Consider the following 17,150-nt stretch of genomic DNA (forward strand, 5'->3'; position numbering starts at 1 on the left):
GTATTGGCGCCGGTAGGAGCTGCAGATCATAAAGCCAGCAAACAGTGGGAACACAGCAACTCGTTCAAAGGTAAGCTGCGCTCAGACGGGCTCTGGCCCATGCTAACCGTCAGTGCTAACAACCACTCGCGCATGTAATGTACTTTTAACTTGCTGCTATGTGTTTCAAACGTTTAGAACACACTCTCATTGACATCGGGATACTGTGGAAAGTTATGTTCGGTCGACTTACAGCCGCGATCCAAGCGAGCCGACGATCTCTTTGTTATCACTAACAGTTGTTCTCCGTGGTTGCGCCTCCAGGCAGGAAAGCGGTGGAAAATTAATCTGTTTCTATGTTTTTCCCATGGCGATCATGTGTTGCGCTGTTACAGCCCACAATACAGCAACGGTTTACCATGGTTGAAATCAAGTTAAGGTGAAATTAATCAAATTAAAACACGGCTGAGAGAGGGAGTACAGTATGCGGTAGTAATAGGCAGTAGAGGCGGCGGAGGCAGTCAACATGACAGCCGCGGAAAGTAATAAGTCATAACGCCCAAGCCCTATTATTAATATATTCTTCTTATATGTTTTAAATACTTAACAGTTAATTACCTGTGACAAAGTGAGCACCGCAGACTCTGGCGTATTCCAGCTTAACACCGTCCAAATCGGACCTGGATATCCGTGTCAGCCATAGGTGACGGCGTTGTTCAGACAGCTGTTTTTTTTTTCACACTGATTCACTATTACGGCTGGTAGGCGATAGAAAGAGCGTTGATCTCCACCTCCACGGGCCGTGCAACCAACCATTAAACACGTTTTCCCCATTGTTCACTTCCAATACTGCCTAAGGCGTCATACAATGCAGGTCAACGGTGCGAAACGACTGCCACCCAATATGGCGGACGCGCTGAGTAGTCACGTGAGCGTGACGTCAGCTGAAAACCCTCTATTCTCTATGGGGTTCAGGTCAGGGGAATTGGCAGGCCAATCAAGGACAGTAATGCCATGGTCAGTACACCAGTTACTGTGAGAATCTTTTGTCGTCTCTTAACCACTACCATACTTGTGATTTAGTTTACTGAACCAAGCTGAGTGTTTTTCAAGGCTCAGGAAACCCTGCAGTGTTTCGAGTTAATTAGACAATTCAAGTGATTAGTTGAATAGCTTACTAGTATACTTTTTCACGATATTCTAATATTTTGAGATAGGATATTTGAGTTTCTTAAGCTGTGAGCCATAATCAGCGATATTAAAACAATAAAAGGTTTGCGATATTTCAGTTGATTTGTAATAAATCCAGAATGTATGACATTTCATGTTTTTTAATTGCATTACAGAAAATAAAGAACTTTATCAGAATATTCTAATTTTCTGAGACAGTCCTGTATGTAATATGTTTTCTTTAAATAAGGGGGCATTAGAACTCCCCCCACCCCAACATAAAATGGTTTTACCATTAGGACGGGTGGCTGCTAGCCTCGTGAGACCACCCTGATCTCGCGAGCTTTCAAGGTTTCACTCGCAGATCAGTCTGGCTACTCTCCGTTAAAGAAAATTTGGAGCCGTTCACCAAACGAACGTCCAATCAGCGTTGGCTTTGAGGCGGGTTGAGGTGTGACGCAACGGGAAGCGCGACAGTTCAGTCTAAAGAACATGGCGGCTTCAGCCGATGAAACTAGCGTTAGCGTGGCTATCGAGCAAGTTTTATCGGAATTACAGAGTATTTCTTTGCTGAGCTAACGAGCCTTTACCTGCAGCAGCAAGAGTAGCTTGGCTTGTGGTTGTGTTTTCGTCGTCGCTCGTAACAGAGCGACGAGGAATCTGATTGGTTCATTTGGCCCGTCTATCACCAACATAGGCCAATCAGCTAACCAGTATTTTCGCCCCTTCCCAAAATTACTTCAACGGAAGGTTTCCAGATGGATATGCGAAGCAAATCTATCTGGCGGAGTCAGGTAAGGTGGCTGCAACTTTGAAAGTTCGTTCCGCTGCAAACTAAGAATCACAGGTGCACAGAAAAAAAAGAGAAAAAGAGAAGATGACACCAAAGGCTTGAGGGATTTTATGAGCAAATATTTTTTTAAAACTGAGGATGAGTCAGGAACAGCTCTAGGAACGGAATTGCAGAGGAATGATGCCCATCCAGAGCCAGGTAAGAAGCAATGCGTTTATCAATGTGATTTTAAAGTATAGCATCTGCTAGCTAGTGTAAGGGGGAAAACACCTTTTATTTTACAGAAATACTTAAGCTTAGTGCCAAAAGAGCAGAAAGCAGAGAGAGGGCTGGACGCAGCGTGTGTTTTAGGAGGAGGCAGAGAGAGCCATCCCTAGCGATAACAGAGACAGTGCAGGTGGAGGGGCTTTCTGCCCGATTGGATAGTCTAAATATAGTCGCTCAGAGATGGATCACAGCCTTAATTTCAATGGCAAACAAAAATTATTTTTTCTGATCGAATGAATGTTGTGCGTTTAATGGCAAAAAGGAAGCCTTTCTCAGCAATGGCAAATGAACTGCCAGCAGATTCAGAGGGCAGAGAATTCCCAAAGTATCTAACATATTCTACCTCTTGCAATGAAAGGGAAAAAAATTCAGTGCACCTCTGCGCAATTGTCAAAGGAGTTAGTGGCAAAAGTCAGTCACACCCAGGAGAAGGGTGGCTGGGAGGTTGACGTTGTGCCACCTGCGGCCGTGAGAGCAGCTTTGCACCTGTGCATCACTGCGGCTGTGTTTTATTACTGGGTAGAAAGATAGGGTTTTTCTATATAGAATCAAATCTGTACAGAGGTGGGTAGTAACTATATATATTTACTGAGTAACCTTTTACGTTTACTTGAGTAACCTTTTGAGAAAACATTACTTTTAGGGGTAGCTTTACTGTACTCTACTTTTTACTTTTATTTGAGTTATATTATTACTAAAGTATTGCTACTCTTTCTTACTACGCATTGCTTTGTTAGCGTTGTTATTTTAATGTTATTTTCTATCTGGTGAGCTTATTGAGCAATTTGGAGGTCAAATGACTACAGAAAACAATAGATATTGTCACTGGAAATACTTTACACTGTTCTAACATATACATTAACCTCAATAATTTTCCTTTAACGTTTTATGTAGAAGAAAATACTTAGAAAAGTGTTTCTTTTGTCTTTATTGTCTTTAGTATATCTTTTGTCTATAAAATACCAGAATTTGCACATAACCCTATAGTTGTGCCTGTCTGATTACATAACTTTTAAATATTAAATGATCAGCTGTTACGATTAATTACTCAGCACTTGTGTAGCCTTTTCGCTGAATACTTTTTTATTGTTAATTGAGTAATTTCTTGGGTGACAACGTTTTATTTTTACTTGAGTAAAAATATGTTGGAATAGAGCTACTCCTACTTAAGTACCTGGGTCAAGTATCTTTTGGTTACTTGACCCACCTCTGAATCTGTAAGCACCTGGATCCAAGCACCTGTAGGTGTTTGTGAGATTGCACCTGTGTATGTAGTTTTATTCATGACAAAAATGCTCAGTAGTGCTTGTGAGGAGCCAAAGACCAGCCCCCCAGAACGCCAAAGCAGACACCGGGGAAACCAGAACCCCAGATGCCCGAAAGGGCCCCCAGAGCCCAGAGGATTAACCTGATTATGACTGTCACCACCTAGAGTGGCATAACTGTATAACAACTGCACAACTGAGTGTTCTTGGAACTTTTACTGCAAGGTTCTCACTGTCCACTTCAGTGAACACCAATGGTCATACTGTACTCCCAGCGACATTCCAGTTTCCCTCTTGGAATCATTTCTTTTTTTTCACAGGATATTGGACCTTTCTGCATTGTTTTGCTTGGAGATGCTTATAGCCGTTAGCCACTTCCTTGCTTTATCTCCTGCTGTGCATGCACAGTAAACACAAAACGCTTTATTTACTAACAAATTGAGCAAAAACAAAGCATAAAACACCAAAATAACACCCAATGCGCCAGAAGTACATGATAATCTTTCATAAAAACCTTTTATGCAACCAGAGCGAGCTACTGACATATAACCTTTTTAAAAAGTCAAATAATGTGGCTGTGCACCTTTAAAGGTTGGTCTACATGCAGTTGAACTATGGAGTGTCCTTGGTTTTTGAAAGTCAGCTTTTCCAATATTGCTTCCTTTTTTTTGGAAAAAAATAATCACCATGTTCCATATGTCGTGTGTTCTTTTTTACTTGGGATCCGTCCGTCCGTCCGTCCGTCTTCTTCCGCTTATCCGGGGTCGGGTCGCGGGGGCAGCAGCTTCAGTAGGGAGGCCCAGACGTCCCTCTCCCCAGCCACTTGGGCCAGCTCCTCAGGAGGAATCCCAAGGCGTTCCCAGGCCAGCCGGGAGACATAGTCCCTCCAGCGTGTCCTGGGTCTTCCCCTGGGCCTCCTCCCGGTGGGACGTGCCCGGAACACCTCTCCAGGGAGGCGTCCAGGAGGCATCCTGACCAGATGCCCGAGCCACCTCAACTGGCTCCTCTCGACGTGGAGGAGCAGCGGCTCTACTCTGAGTCCTCCCCGGATGACTGAGCTCCTCACCCTATCTCTAAGGGAGAGCCCAGACACACTACGGAGAAAACTCATTTCAGCCGCTTGTATCCGGGATCTCGTTCTTTCGGTCACAACCCAAAGCTCGTGACCATAGATGAGGGTAGGAACGTAGATCGACCGGTAAATCGAGAGCTTCGCCTTTTGGCTCAGCTCTCTCTTCACCACAACGGATTGGTACAGCGCCCGCTTCACAGCAGACGCTGCACCAATCCGCCTGTCGACCTCCCGCTCCATCTTCCCCTCATTCGTGAACAAGACCCCAAGATACTTGAACTCCTCCACTAGGGACAGGACATCCTCCCCAACCCGGAGAAGGCACTCTACCCTTTTCCGGTTCAAGACCATGGTCTCGGATTTGGAGGCACTGATTTTCATCCCGGCCGCTTCGCACTCGGCTGCGAACCGCCCCAGTGAGAGCTGTAGATCACGCCCTGATGAAGCCAATAGGACCACGTCATCTGCGAATAGCAGAGACGCAATCCTAAGGCCACCAAAACGGATCCCCTCAACACCTTGGCTGCGCCTAGAAATTCTGTCCATAAAAGTTATGAACAGAATCGGTGACAAAGGGCAGCCTTGGCGGAGTCCAACTTTCACCGGAAACGAGTCCGACTTACTGCCGGCAATGCGGACCAGACTCTGACACCGGTCGTACAGAGACCTGACAGCCCTTATTAAAGGGTCCGGTACTCCATACTCCCGGAGTACCCCCCACAGGATCCCCCGGGGGACACGGTCGAATGCCTTCTCCAGATCCACAAAGCACATGTAGACTGGTTGGGCAAACTCCCATGCCCCCTCAAGAATCCTGCTGAGGGTATAGAGCTGGTCCAGTGTTCCACGGCCAGGACGAAAACCACACTGCTCTTCCTGAATCCGAGATTCGACTATCCGACGGACCCTCCTTTCCAGAACCCCTGAATAGACCTTACCAGGGAGGCTTAAGAGTGTGATTCCTCTGTAGTTGGAACACACCCTCCGGTCCCCCTTTTTAAATAGGGGGACCACCACCCCAGTCTGCCAATCCAGGGGAACTGCCCCCGATGTCCACGCAATGTTGCAGAGCCGCGTTAACCAACACAGCCCCACAACATCCAGAGCCTTAAGGTACTCAGGGCGAATCTCATCCACCCCCGGGGCCTTGCCACCGAGGAGCTTTTTAACAACCTCGGCAACCTCAGCACCAGAGATGGGAGAACCCGACCCAGAGTCCTCAGGCTCTGCTTCCTCAATGGAAGACGTGTTGGTGGGATTAAGGAGGTCTTCGAAGTATTCCGCCCACCGACGCACGACGTCCCGAGTCGAGGTCAGCAGCACACCACCCCCACTGTAAACAGTGTTGGTTCTGCACTGCTTCCCCCTCCTGAGACGCCGGATGGTGGACCAGAATCGCTTCGAAGCCGTACGGAAGTCTTTCTCCATGGCCTCTCCGAACTCTTCCCACGCCCGAGTTTTTGCCTCGGCGACCAGCCGAGCCGCCTGCCGCTTCGACTGCCGGTACACATCAGCTGCTTCCGGAGTCCCACAGGCCAAAAAAGCCCGATAGGACTCCTTCTTTAGCTTGACGGCTTCCCTCACCGCTGGTGTCCACCAGCGGGTTCGAGGGTTGCCGCCACGACATGCACCGACAACCTTGCGGCCACAGCTCCGACTAGCCGCCTCAGCAATAGAGGCGTGGAACATGGTCCATTCAGACTCAATGTCCCCCGCCTCCCTCGGGACGTGTTTAAAGTTCTCCCGGAGGTGGGAGTTAAAGCTCCGCCTCACAGGGGACTCCGCCAGACGTTCCCAGCAAACCCTCACAGTACGTTTGGGCCTGCCCGGTCGGACCGGCTTCCTCCCCCGCCATCGGAGCCAACTCACCACCAGGTAGTGGTCGGTGGAGAGCTCCGCCCCTCTCTTCACCCGAGTGTCCAAGACATGCGGCCGCAGGTCAGATGAAACGACAACAAAGTCGATCATTGAACTGCGACCTAGGGTGTCCTGGTGCCATGAGCACATATGGACACCCTTATGCTTGAACATGGTGTTTGTGATGGACAATCCATGACGAGCACAGAAGTCCAACAACAGAACACCACTCGAGTTCAGATCAGGTGGGCCATTCCTCCCAACCACGCCCCTCCAGGTCCCACTGTCATTGCCCACGTGAGCGTTGAAGTCCCCCAGCAAAACGAGGGAGTCCCCAGGAGGGGCACTCTCCAGTACCCCTTCCAAGGACTCCAAAAAGGGTGGGTAATCTGAACTGCTGTTTGGCGCATAAGCGCAAACAACAGTCAGAACCCGTCCCCCCACACGAATGCGGAGGGAGGCCACCCTCTCGTTCACCGGGGAAAACCCCAACGTGCAGGCACCGAGATGGGGGGCAACAAGTATGCCAACCCCAGCTCGGCGCCTCTCACCATGGGCAACTCCAGAGTGGAAGAATGTCAAGCCCCTCTCAAGGAGACTGGTTCCGGAGCCAGAGCGGTGCGTCGAGGTGAGTCCGACTATCTCTAGTCGGAACCTCTCAACCTCGCGCACAAGCTCAGGCTCCTTCCCCACCAGAGAGGTGACATTCCACGTCCCAAGAGCCAGCTTCTGCAGCTGAGGATCGGAACGCCAAGGTCCCCGTCCTCCACTGCTACCCGTTGCACATTGCACCCGACCCCTTTGGCCCCTCCGACAGGTGGTGAGCCCATCGGAAGGGGGACCCATGTCGCCTCTTCGGGCTGAGCCCGGCCGGGCTCCATGGGCAAAAGCCCGGCCACCAGACGCTCGCCAACGTGCCCCACCTCCAGGCCTGGCTCCAGAGTGGGGCCCCGGTGACCCGCGTCCGGGCGAGGGAACACGAGGTCCAATAATTGTATTCATCATAAGGGGCATTTTGGGCTGCACTTTGTCTGGTCCCTCACCTAGGACCTGTCTGCCTTTTACTTGGGATTCCACTGAAAATACTGGTTCCCACAAACAGATTACGAATGACTGCAATCACAGAGTTAATGAAAGAGCCACAGTACAGTATCAATGTGAAGTGGGAATGGTCATTTCAGAAAGTCCTAACAAAGTATTGTAGAGACAGTCATTTATACAAATTTATTTACCATAAATGAAGAGTATAATATTCCAGAAAAAAAAAAAACATTACTGCTGTTGTGAGTCCAGACATAGAGTTTCTGTTGATATACATGTTAATGTTAGGGTGTTGGTTCTTCAACTTTGTCTGACTAATTTTGTTTCTGATAAACCTAACTGTTCATCAACATTGCGCTACATTGATGACCAACTTGGTTTTGCAATTAACTGAAGCACAATAACTTAACTTGAAGCTAGATGAAAACCTGGTAAAAACAGATTATTTTATGACTTGATATTTCAAAGACCTGAACTGAAACGAGTGTGTTCTTTCTTTTTATTGTGACTGTATATAAAATACAAAGCTGCAACACATTAATTTATTTAGCTGCCATAGTACAGTCTTTGAATGTACACAGCCCCATAGTATTTTATATTTTCACTTACTTTACCAACCTGTCTGTTACAATTAACATGTATGGATCATGTAGAACTATCTGTATTCACAATGTCTTTACTGGAATAATTATATGTGTTGTGTGCTGTTTGATGTTTTTAGGAACACTCAGATTTTTTCTCAGGTTGTATATTTTAAATTATGATCTAATTGTATTAAAATAAATATTTCTTTGGATGACTTTTGTTTAATACTTTTTGTTGGGATTTCTCTTGTTGCACTGCTAAAATACAAATTCAAGACTCTCTTATTGTACTGACTTGCATTTTTCAGTAAAGACATGCATAAATCCATAAAATGGCTGACTTTATTCCAATAAAGCCTGGGGTGTATTGACTGGATATTTGTTTCACATGGAGAATCCTTAATTATTCTTAACATGCCAATATTTGAGTCCCACCTGACAAAAGACTGCAAACAAACCTGTGGTCAATACATGACATCATGAGTCAGGGGATCATAATACGAGGCGCACGTAAGCTGAACATGCAGTATAGAACACAGCAGCTGGACTGAACAGGAGACAAAAGACATTTTGTAGTCAATCAATAGCTCATGGGGTAACATGAGGTCAATCAGTTTAAATATGCTCTGGTATAAGTCCATTGATGGCTTATTAGTCCTTGTACACACATAACTGGGTCTGTGTAAAAAGAAATATCTAGCCCACATTGTTTTTAAAAATATGACTGTACGCAAGGGATAATTTTCAGAAAGGTTTTCATCCACAAAAACCCATACAAATACACCACCTATGTCTAAAACCTATGTCAGTCCTTACTTCTGTATTGGGAGCATGATTTGGTGTAAAAAAGCTGATCTCCAAGCGCTCTTTATCTTTTGCACTTCAACGTATCGGAGCAGCTTGGCTTGTGCAAACAAACAAAAAGCCTCTGGACCAACTGTGATGTTTATAATGTTCAATGGATGCTTTTATTTTGAAGTCTCCATACCGAGGTGAAGACAGGAAATGCTTTGTGGTTGCTTGGGTAAAGTCAGTTGGAAATAAAAAGAGATGCGGTTGATTTTGTAGCAGTGAATTTGTCCACTTTAACATTGACCAGACACATACTGTAAACAGTCAATCACAACAACAACGTAGAAATCAACACCTCTCTGAAAGCTTGATTTCATACTTGACCGTATGGCTAAGTTATAATAATGGTCACACACATATGACATCAGTGGCGCATTATTTGTCACAGACTGGACCCAAAAACTCAGAAATCTCCAACATGACCAGAATTTGCAGAAATAATTGTTTTTAATACTGTAAAATTAAGTTTTCGGCCAAAATGCATAAAAATGTGTCCTGCTATGGGCTCACGAAAACAATTTCCAGAATTTTTTTTATGAAAGAAAAGAAACACCTGAAGGAAACAAACTGCATCCTTTTGCTCCTGCTGAAACCTTTAGTTCTGAAAGCCTTAGAAAAATATTTAGCAGTACCACAGCTTCATTCTCCCTCACTTTACAGCTGCATTCACTACAGCAGAGGCGGGGGTGTGGATTAAACTGCCTGAACACCCCGCCTTCTTAAACAGGGTCAGCCTCTTTTGACATCAGTGGCATCTAGCATGAACACTATGTCTGTATCAGAGAGTATTCAGTCAGCAGCCTGTAAGGTAACACAATCACACAGAGAGGTTTAGTTTAGCCCATTACACCAGATTAACACTGTGAAATTAAAAAAATGCACAGGACTTGAAGATGTTGCACTGTGTGCAATATGATAGTAGCTCTTGTCACACAACAGGATGGAAGATGCTACACTGCTTGTTGCATCAGAATAATGTCAGATGTTTGAGCAGAGCCAGCTCTTGGCATCGGCCTCAAAGGTGGTGTTCTACCTGAATCGGCTTTAAGCTTTAATTTTGTGGCCACAAACAGGAGACTTGACTTCTGTTCCAGTAAGCGCTCTGTTCTCATGAGAACCCAAAATTTGTGATAAATCAATGCCTGTCACTGCAAGACTGCAGATCAACTCAAGCTCATAACCAGAGGCAACAACAAAGACAGGTGATAATTGCAGAGTGTGAACCCATCTTAAAAGTCTACGTGCTCACTAAAGAGCCTTAGCTAGTCGGTTGTAAAGTGTATTTATTGCCCAGCATTTTTGAATGAATACAAAATCACAAAAAATAAAAACACAATTTGGACGTAAACCATGTGCAAAAATAGTTAAAGAGGCATGTTTTCATGTTAACTTGGCCTTCTTCGTTTGACACTTTAATCATTTGGGAAATGAAAACACTAATGAAAAGGTTTCAGAACTAGAACCCAGAATTCAACCAAACAGAGTGAGCATTTAACAGTTTCATTGATTTAACAGGTGTAGTCGATATGGGAAACATCTGCAACCTCTTAAAGGCAGAGCACCAGGTTAGTGGCAGGAACTTCAACAGTGGAAAGTGTTGAACGTTCAAATAATAAAAAAAAAAAACTCACTTGGATCTGAAGTGTTGCACAGAATCCAGTAAGTGGTTCCAGGAGATGCTCGGTATTTTCACAGTTCTCCTTTTCCACTGTTTGGCTTGAAGCTGGAAGAGTGATCCAGGGACAGTCCAGGGTCGTATACAGAGCAACAGAGGCAGGCAAAGGTATCCGAGGGATTTCCAATAGGCAAAGGTCCAGAGTCAGAAATCCAGAGACGATCCGACAGAGTGAAGTACAGGAGGGCTTAGTTGAGGCAGATATATGCAAACAGGCACAGGTTGTTGTCCAGATACTGAGAACCACTCACAGGAAGGCAGTGGAAGAACGCTGGAAGGTCTACTCACACAGAGGTTTTCAGGTTGCCATCTTGCTTTCTGATAGCTCCTCGGTTCTTCCAGCAGATGACACAACAATGTTTGTATGTTGATGGCACCTGGTGCAAAGTTCCTTTCAGCCTCGTAAAGGACTAAGTAAACTCTATCAGGATGAACACTGTGTATATTGTTTTATTTGACGATAAATATATGTTTTTTTTTTGTGTTTTCTTTTTATGGTGTGTGTGTGACAGAAGGGAGAAGAATCCAAAAAATGTAGGACTTTTTATTTTTACAGGCTGATTATTGGGCATTCGCACTGCGCTGCACTGATTCGGGTTCTTTGGGTTAGATCCACCTGCTGAGGTGCAGAAAGCTTCAGTGGGCTCCACCGCGGTAGCTTCTTTGCTCAGCTGCTGCTCAAGTGGGGCAAAGCTCCTGGAGCCTCAACAGTACTGGGCTCCACACGGACAACGACAGCTTCTCCTCTTGGCAGCCGCCGCGGCTTGGAGCGAAGCGGACTCCACGCCGCCTTCTGGGCGGGAGAGAGAAGCTGCCATTGCTGTGCCCTCTACGGCACTTACACACACGCACACACACACACACACACACACACACACACACACACACACACACACACACACACACACACACACACACACACACACACAAGCATCCTTGGTCCAAGTACATAGTGAGCACGGTGCCTTGTCTTCCATAGACTTCCATTCATCTTAAAGCCTTGGTTAGCCCTGACTCTAACCTAAACCTAGTTGACATCACAGTACTAAACCCAACCCCTAGCCAAGAATAAAAGTGAGGACAGACAAAAGGTCCTCACTTCACTAGGAAAATTTGCAAAAAGTGTTCTCGCTCAGCTGGAAGTACAAGAACATACACACACAAAAACAGTGATTTGATCAGCGGTCATGAAAAACAGCGTTTTGAACCACACAATCTTTGGAGACAAACAAACTAACAGCCTTAACTGTATCTAGTGAATCCACTGTTTCCCTCTCTGTAGTACTGAATTGGCAAATCACGCTTGATGTTCTTATCTTTTTCTTCCGCCTCTCTCCACGTGACCACGACAAACCACTGACTAGCAGTCTGTTCACGTAACAGCTCTTCTCGACTCCGCTCCTGTGGTACTAGATCCTAAGTGGGGTCTAGAAAAGCCAGAGCGGTAGGAAAAAAAGCAGTTGACAAGCTTACAAAGTGGGCAAAGCGGAGTTCGTGGAAAAGTCCCTCATGTGTGGCGAAAACTAACACTACCTCTAACCATGAAACATGGTGGAGGCAGCATGCTGCTGTGGGGATACTTTTCCAAAGCAAAGATTTTTAGAGCTGATGGAAAGATGGTTGGAGTTAAATACAGGGCAAGATTTGAAAACTGATGTTCAGAGATGCTCTCCGTCTTATGTGAACACACCTTTGAAATCTTGGACAGAAGAATGAGCCGAAAACAGCAGTCTATATGTATCAAGCTGGTAGAGACTTATCACAAAAGGCATGCAGATGTGATGGCGAAAGATGATTCTACAAAGTGTTAACTGAGGGCGCTAAATGCAAATACCCGCAAAACCATCTTTCCACCAGAGATTTATGAAGTACAAACACTAATGAAATAAGTTGAAGACATATCTTGTGTTTACTTATCTACCTTTTAATGTGTTGCAAGGATAAGGTAAAATGTAAATCGCTGTATTTTTTAATACAAGGAAGTTGGGATACAGTGCAGGGATGATTATGAAATACATTTATTTTGTACTTGTGTCTCTTAAAAGGTTTCAACATATTGTTACAGAACAGAGGTCAGCTTTTTTGCGGCTTAGAAAATGCCATCTGTCCGTTGAATATGGATGTTTGATATTTTGCAGTGTTAACTGTGGACTACCAAGAAATAAACGATCCAGTAAACAGCCCAGATGGATGATTCATACCTGGCAGACAGCTTCAAAGACAAAGGAGGAGCTGATGTCGGTCCAGACAACCCGAGGACTTCAACCCACTGTTGCATTTAATATTCTATCCTTAAATCACCTCAGATCTTGCAGCGCTTTTACAAACCCCTCTACACGTCTCTTTTCTCTACTGCTAAGTTGCGATGGAAACCTGCTCTTTGAGTTAACAGCCTGACATAAAAGGGTGTCAACAACAAATTCAGCTGTCATACAACAGTACAGAAAAGGGCCATAGGCACACTAAGTGCTCATACACGCACAGACAATGTGCCAATGGGAATAAAGCAAAAATGATTCTGTGGGCTATGAGCCGGAACAAGGTTCAGGGTGAGGGGAATAAAAGGGAAAAACAATCAAAGTGTTTGGTGTCTTAGCAGCACTGGAGGCACCGGTTCAATCAGGAGGAGCTGAAAACTCAAACTGACTGTTTGAGCTTTCGGGTTTCTCTGCCAACCAGACACCAGCTATGCTGAAGCGTTGAAAACAACTCACCTTCCAGTGTGTTGTAATAATTTGTTCAATTGTAAATTAGCCATTCAAATGTCAGCAACTCAATACACTGAAGCATCTAGATGAGTTGAAGATGCTTAGTTCCAAGCTATCAAAAGACATGGGGAATAAAGGGGATTTAAGTAATTTTGATCATGGTAGTGTTGGTGTTACCAGACAGGCTGATCTGACACAAACAACCATCACTCAGTTGCAGGCGAGGATCTAAAACTGCTCGCATGAGTATTTATTGCGCATGTGCCCTTTTGGCAGAATCCTGACAGCATAGAAAATATCCAATGTGCTGCAGTTTTGTGGGTCAAATATCTTGTTAATGTCAAAAATAAGAAGAAAACAAGCAGATTGCTTAGAGATTATAGAAAGGCAACAGTAGTTCAATCACTGTCTTGTTCCAACCAAGACATGAAGAATACCATCCATGAATGTACAAACCATCAAACTTTGAAGTGTATCGGCTATAGCTGCGGAAGACCATGCCTGTTAAAATGTCTGTTAGCTAAAAACAGGAAAGTGAGGCTAATGTTCCCACATGGTCACTGAAACGTGAACATAACAGAATGGAAAAACATTGCTTGACCCAATGGGTCTTGATTTTAGCTGTAACATTCAAATGGTAGGGTCTCTCATATTCTGTGAGGTTTTAGAAAGACCAAAACGCAGACTAGAACTTGGGAGCTACATAATGAAAACAAGGATTTAGTTGAAAGAAAATAAAATACAATACAAAAACAATCTTAAAGCGGGTACAATGAAAGAATCAGGTAGTACAAAGAAGGTCCAGGGAGCAGAATATACTGAGGGGACGGTCCAGGCAAAAGAAGAGCCATCAGGTGGGCATGGGGAACAGCTTTCTCTGACCTCTCTTCATCCCCACAACAGGACAATGGGTCAGTTTTTGGATATCAAAGGTTTTAAAGATACACCATTTCAAGACTCCTTTATTCTTGTCATACTATTTCTACAGTTTAAAGTCCCTCTAATAAAATGTTTGAGAAAGCACACTGCTTGACTTTTGCCACTCCTTCACTACCTTGTTTAAAAAACAGATAAAACCAGATGTTTGAAATGTTGTGGTCTGGAACCTAAAGGAGCCCCACCTTTCCCCTCTATTACAGAAACAGTTTTAAAACGACAGTTTGCAAACTAGGAGCAGTATTTTTTTAAATCAGGCAACTGTAGGATGCGCTGGACCCATAGCCTACTAGCTAACGCTTGCCATAACTGTTTTTCTTCTCTTAAACTGCTTAATCTCTTAGTCAGCACAAGGGTAGGCTGAAGCCCGCGCTTACATCAGAAAATATTCCCAAAATTCCATCCTTTAGAAGTTTTAAACTTCTACGTTTCTCTCTTCCAGTGGCATCTAACTGTGCTGCGGTGATAATACTAGCCTGTCTGTATACACATAGCCATTAGATGTTTGGTGCCTTTTGCTAAAGCAGTAATACTAAGAAAAAAAATTCAGCACCTCCATTTCTCTTTGCTGCTGTTTTGTTTGTTTGGGAGTAAAGTTGTTGCCAGGAGGGTGATCAGGAGGGTGATCTTTGAATTGCTAACAGTAAGATGCTGTAAAATCCTTTGTTTGAATACTAATGTAATGAGCAGCGGAAAAGAGTGAGGAACCCAAGCTTTAATGTTAAAATTACACACAACATTGTGTCGCACAACAAAGGCCACATCTTAGCAGCACTTAATCAGCAAATATATCCCTTTAATAGTGTATGTTTTAAAGTTTTAAATACTAATAATACTGTAAGTTTTAAAGTTTTATTGTAAAATCTCTATAAAACACCCTCTGTTTCTGAAGGCGTGCAAATGTCCTACTTAGTATTGCACAAAAGTTTCATCTGAAACCTTTTTGGGAACTTTTCTTTTAATTTCTTTTCCTCTTTTTTTGGACACAGCTTGATTTACTATAAATCATTGCAAACATTTTTCGGTTTCTATTTTCAGATTATACAGCATGTTTTTTTTTTTGTCACATCATCGATCTGCTCAGTGTCGATCAGCACCGTTCCAATCCGCACAAAGAAAGCATGAACACATAAACCAGTGTACTCCTGTTTGACGTTGCTTTCCTCTCACTCCATCCAACACTTCCACCCACAGCAATCTGCAACGCACGATCCCAGAACAGAGAGCAGGAGCAGGATAATAACAGCGGGTGAAACATGGCAGCGGGGCTCTGAACGCAACCAGTGACAATCAAACTGCTGCACAGAACACAAATCATTTCTCATGGGGCCTCCAGGCTCTGAAAGCTCCTCACACAACACTGAGGAGATACTCGCCAATTATAAACAAGCTCTATGAATCTATTTCAGTGAAAAACCGTGTTGACATTATCAGCCTTTTGATTTTAAGCAGGCACAAGCTAGAAGACAGACCACCTGTTTCCACACTGATTCCTCACAACCAAAACAAATATGGCTGCCAGCCTGAGAATCTAGTCACAACCATAGATATCCATAATAAAGGCTAGATGTCTTACGGCGGAGTCTCAAACGTCATCACCGGCGGCCATCTTGCCTCAGACAAGCTTTCAGGCGTGCTCTGTGGTACCTAATGTAAGGTGAGTGATCAGCACGAACACAAATACTCTTATCTCATTGAATTCTTGACGGATTTACAAACAGTTTGGTTTCTTACAAACGTTATGAACGTGGCTATAATTCTTGATGTTTGAACATGTCGAAATTGCAGATTTTCTTGTTGAAAAATGACTTAATCATGCAGCATAGTTGTGCATCACGGCTACTTGCCCAGGTTATCAAGGCTGAGACCACTGGTCAATTATATAGGTTTTACTGACACCAATAACGATTGTATGACAATTAATCTTTGGTGTAAATTTGAGGGAAATCAATCTCACAATGGTCCAAAAAGATAAATGTTCCCTTAATTTCCCCATGGTTATTATAAATTATTTTAATATACCAACTCTTATTTCAGGATTTGTTGAGCGACGGGCTCTGAAAAGGCTGTCCTGTGATGTCTGCCGTGCCAGCTTGGTAACAGAAGCTGCATCTGCCATCAAGGACCAGAGCTACCACCTGCTGAAGTTAAAAAACAATGGAAATCTGGTGATTCCATCAGAAGGCACAGTGATGTGGTCAGGGCAGCAGAGTGGGTCATTCGTCAGACCTCATGTACCAGACGATCACAGCCTATCAAAGTGCTAGAGGTCGTGTACATTGTACGGAAGAGGATAGGGTCAGAGGATGTGTTTGTGCTCAGAGAGCACATCGGAGAAACACAGTATGGCATAGACAGCCACCACCATACGCTGTTAACGTTGGTTGTGTCCTTGTTTTTTAAGTTAAGGCTGCGCCACATTGCCAAAATAACTAACCTTAGCTTACAGAGCAACAACATGCAACAGAAGCTCAATAAAACCGTCCTTTTCAAAGGGCATTAGCCAAGCTATGTTTTTTGGGTCATTTTTTAAATCTCTGTCTTCCATGTGTATACCATCACAGTAGTGTAGGTGGGGATTTCAACACGCTACATCTATATATACACTTGTGAAGGGGACTATTGTACCAATTTTAATAGCAAATAAATGTCACTTTTATAATGGTTTAAAAATAGGAACTTTTGTGTAATTACTCCTGATATATAATCCGAATAGTCTACATGAAACTTCAAAGTGTTACCTTTAATTTGAAACCTGGATTATGCTTCTACACCAAGAGGTTGCCACACAATAAGCCTTTTTTGTCAGAATTTCATATTTTATTATAACAGTAATATTGGGCAGACAATACAGAGAAATCAGAACAAGAACCAACCGTTTTAGAGACAGTTTTTACCCGACAGCAATAACAAAACTAAATGCAACCAAAAATAACCATTAATTATCATGG

At 44.1% G+C, this 17,150-nt stretch overlaps 1 protein-coding gene and 1 long non-coding RNA gene across 4 annotated transcripts in view; both read right to left on the reverse strand.

Annotated features, from left to right (window-relative positions):
• kcnh3 (potassium voltage-gated channel, subfamily H (eag-related), member 3) overlaps positions 1-17,150 on the reverse strand; it is a 310,900-nt gene that overhangs the window by 206,408 nt on the left and 87,342 nt on the right. The gene's annotated exons all lie outside the window — the stretch shown is intronic.
• Positions 1,487-15,817, reverse strand: LOC118563674. The gene is made up of 3 exons (XR_004931349.1): positions 15,742-15,817; positions 14,962-14,963; positions 1,487-1,523 (listed from the first exon to the last, which is right to left on the reverse strand). It is a non-coding gene; the product is annotated as an uncharacterized LOC118563674 (long non-coding RNA).

This window comes from Fundulus heteroclitus, chromosome 7 (genome assembly GCF_011125445.2).
Source record: "Fundulus heteroclitus isolate FHET01 chromosome 7, MU-UCD_Fhet_4.1, whole genome shotgun sequence".
NCBI lineage: Eukaryota > Metazoa > Chordata > Actinopteri > Cyprinodontiformes > Fundulidae > Fundulus > Fundulus heteroclitus.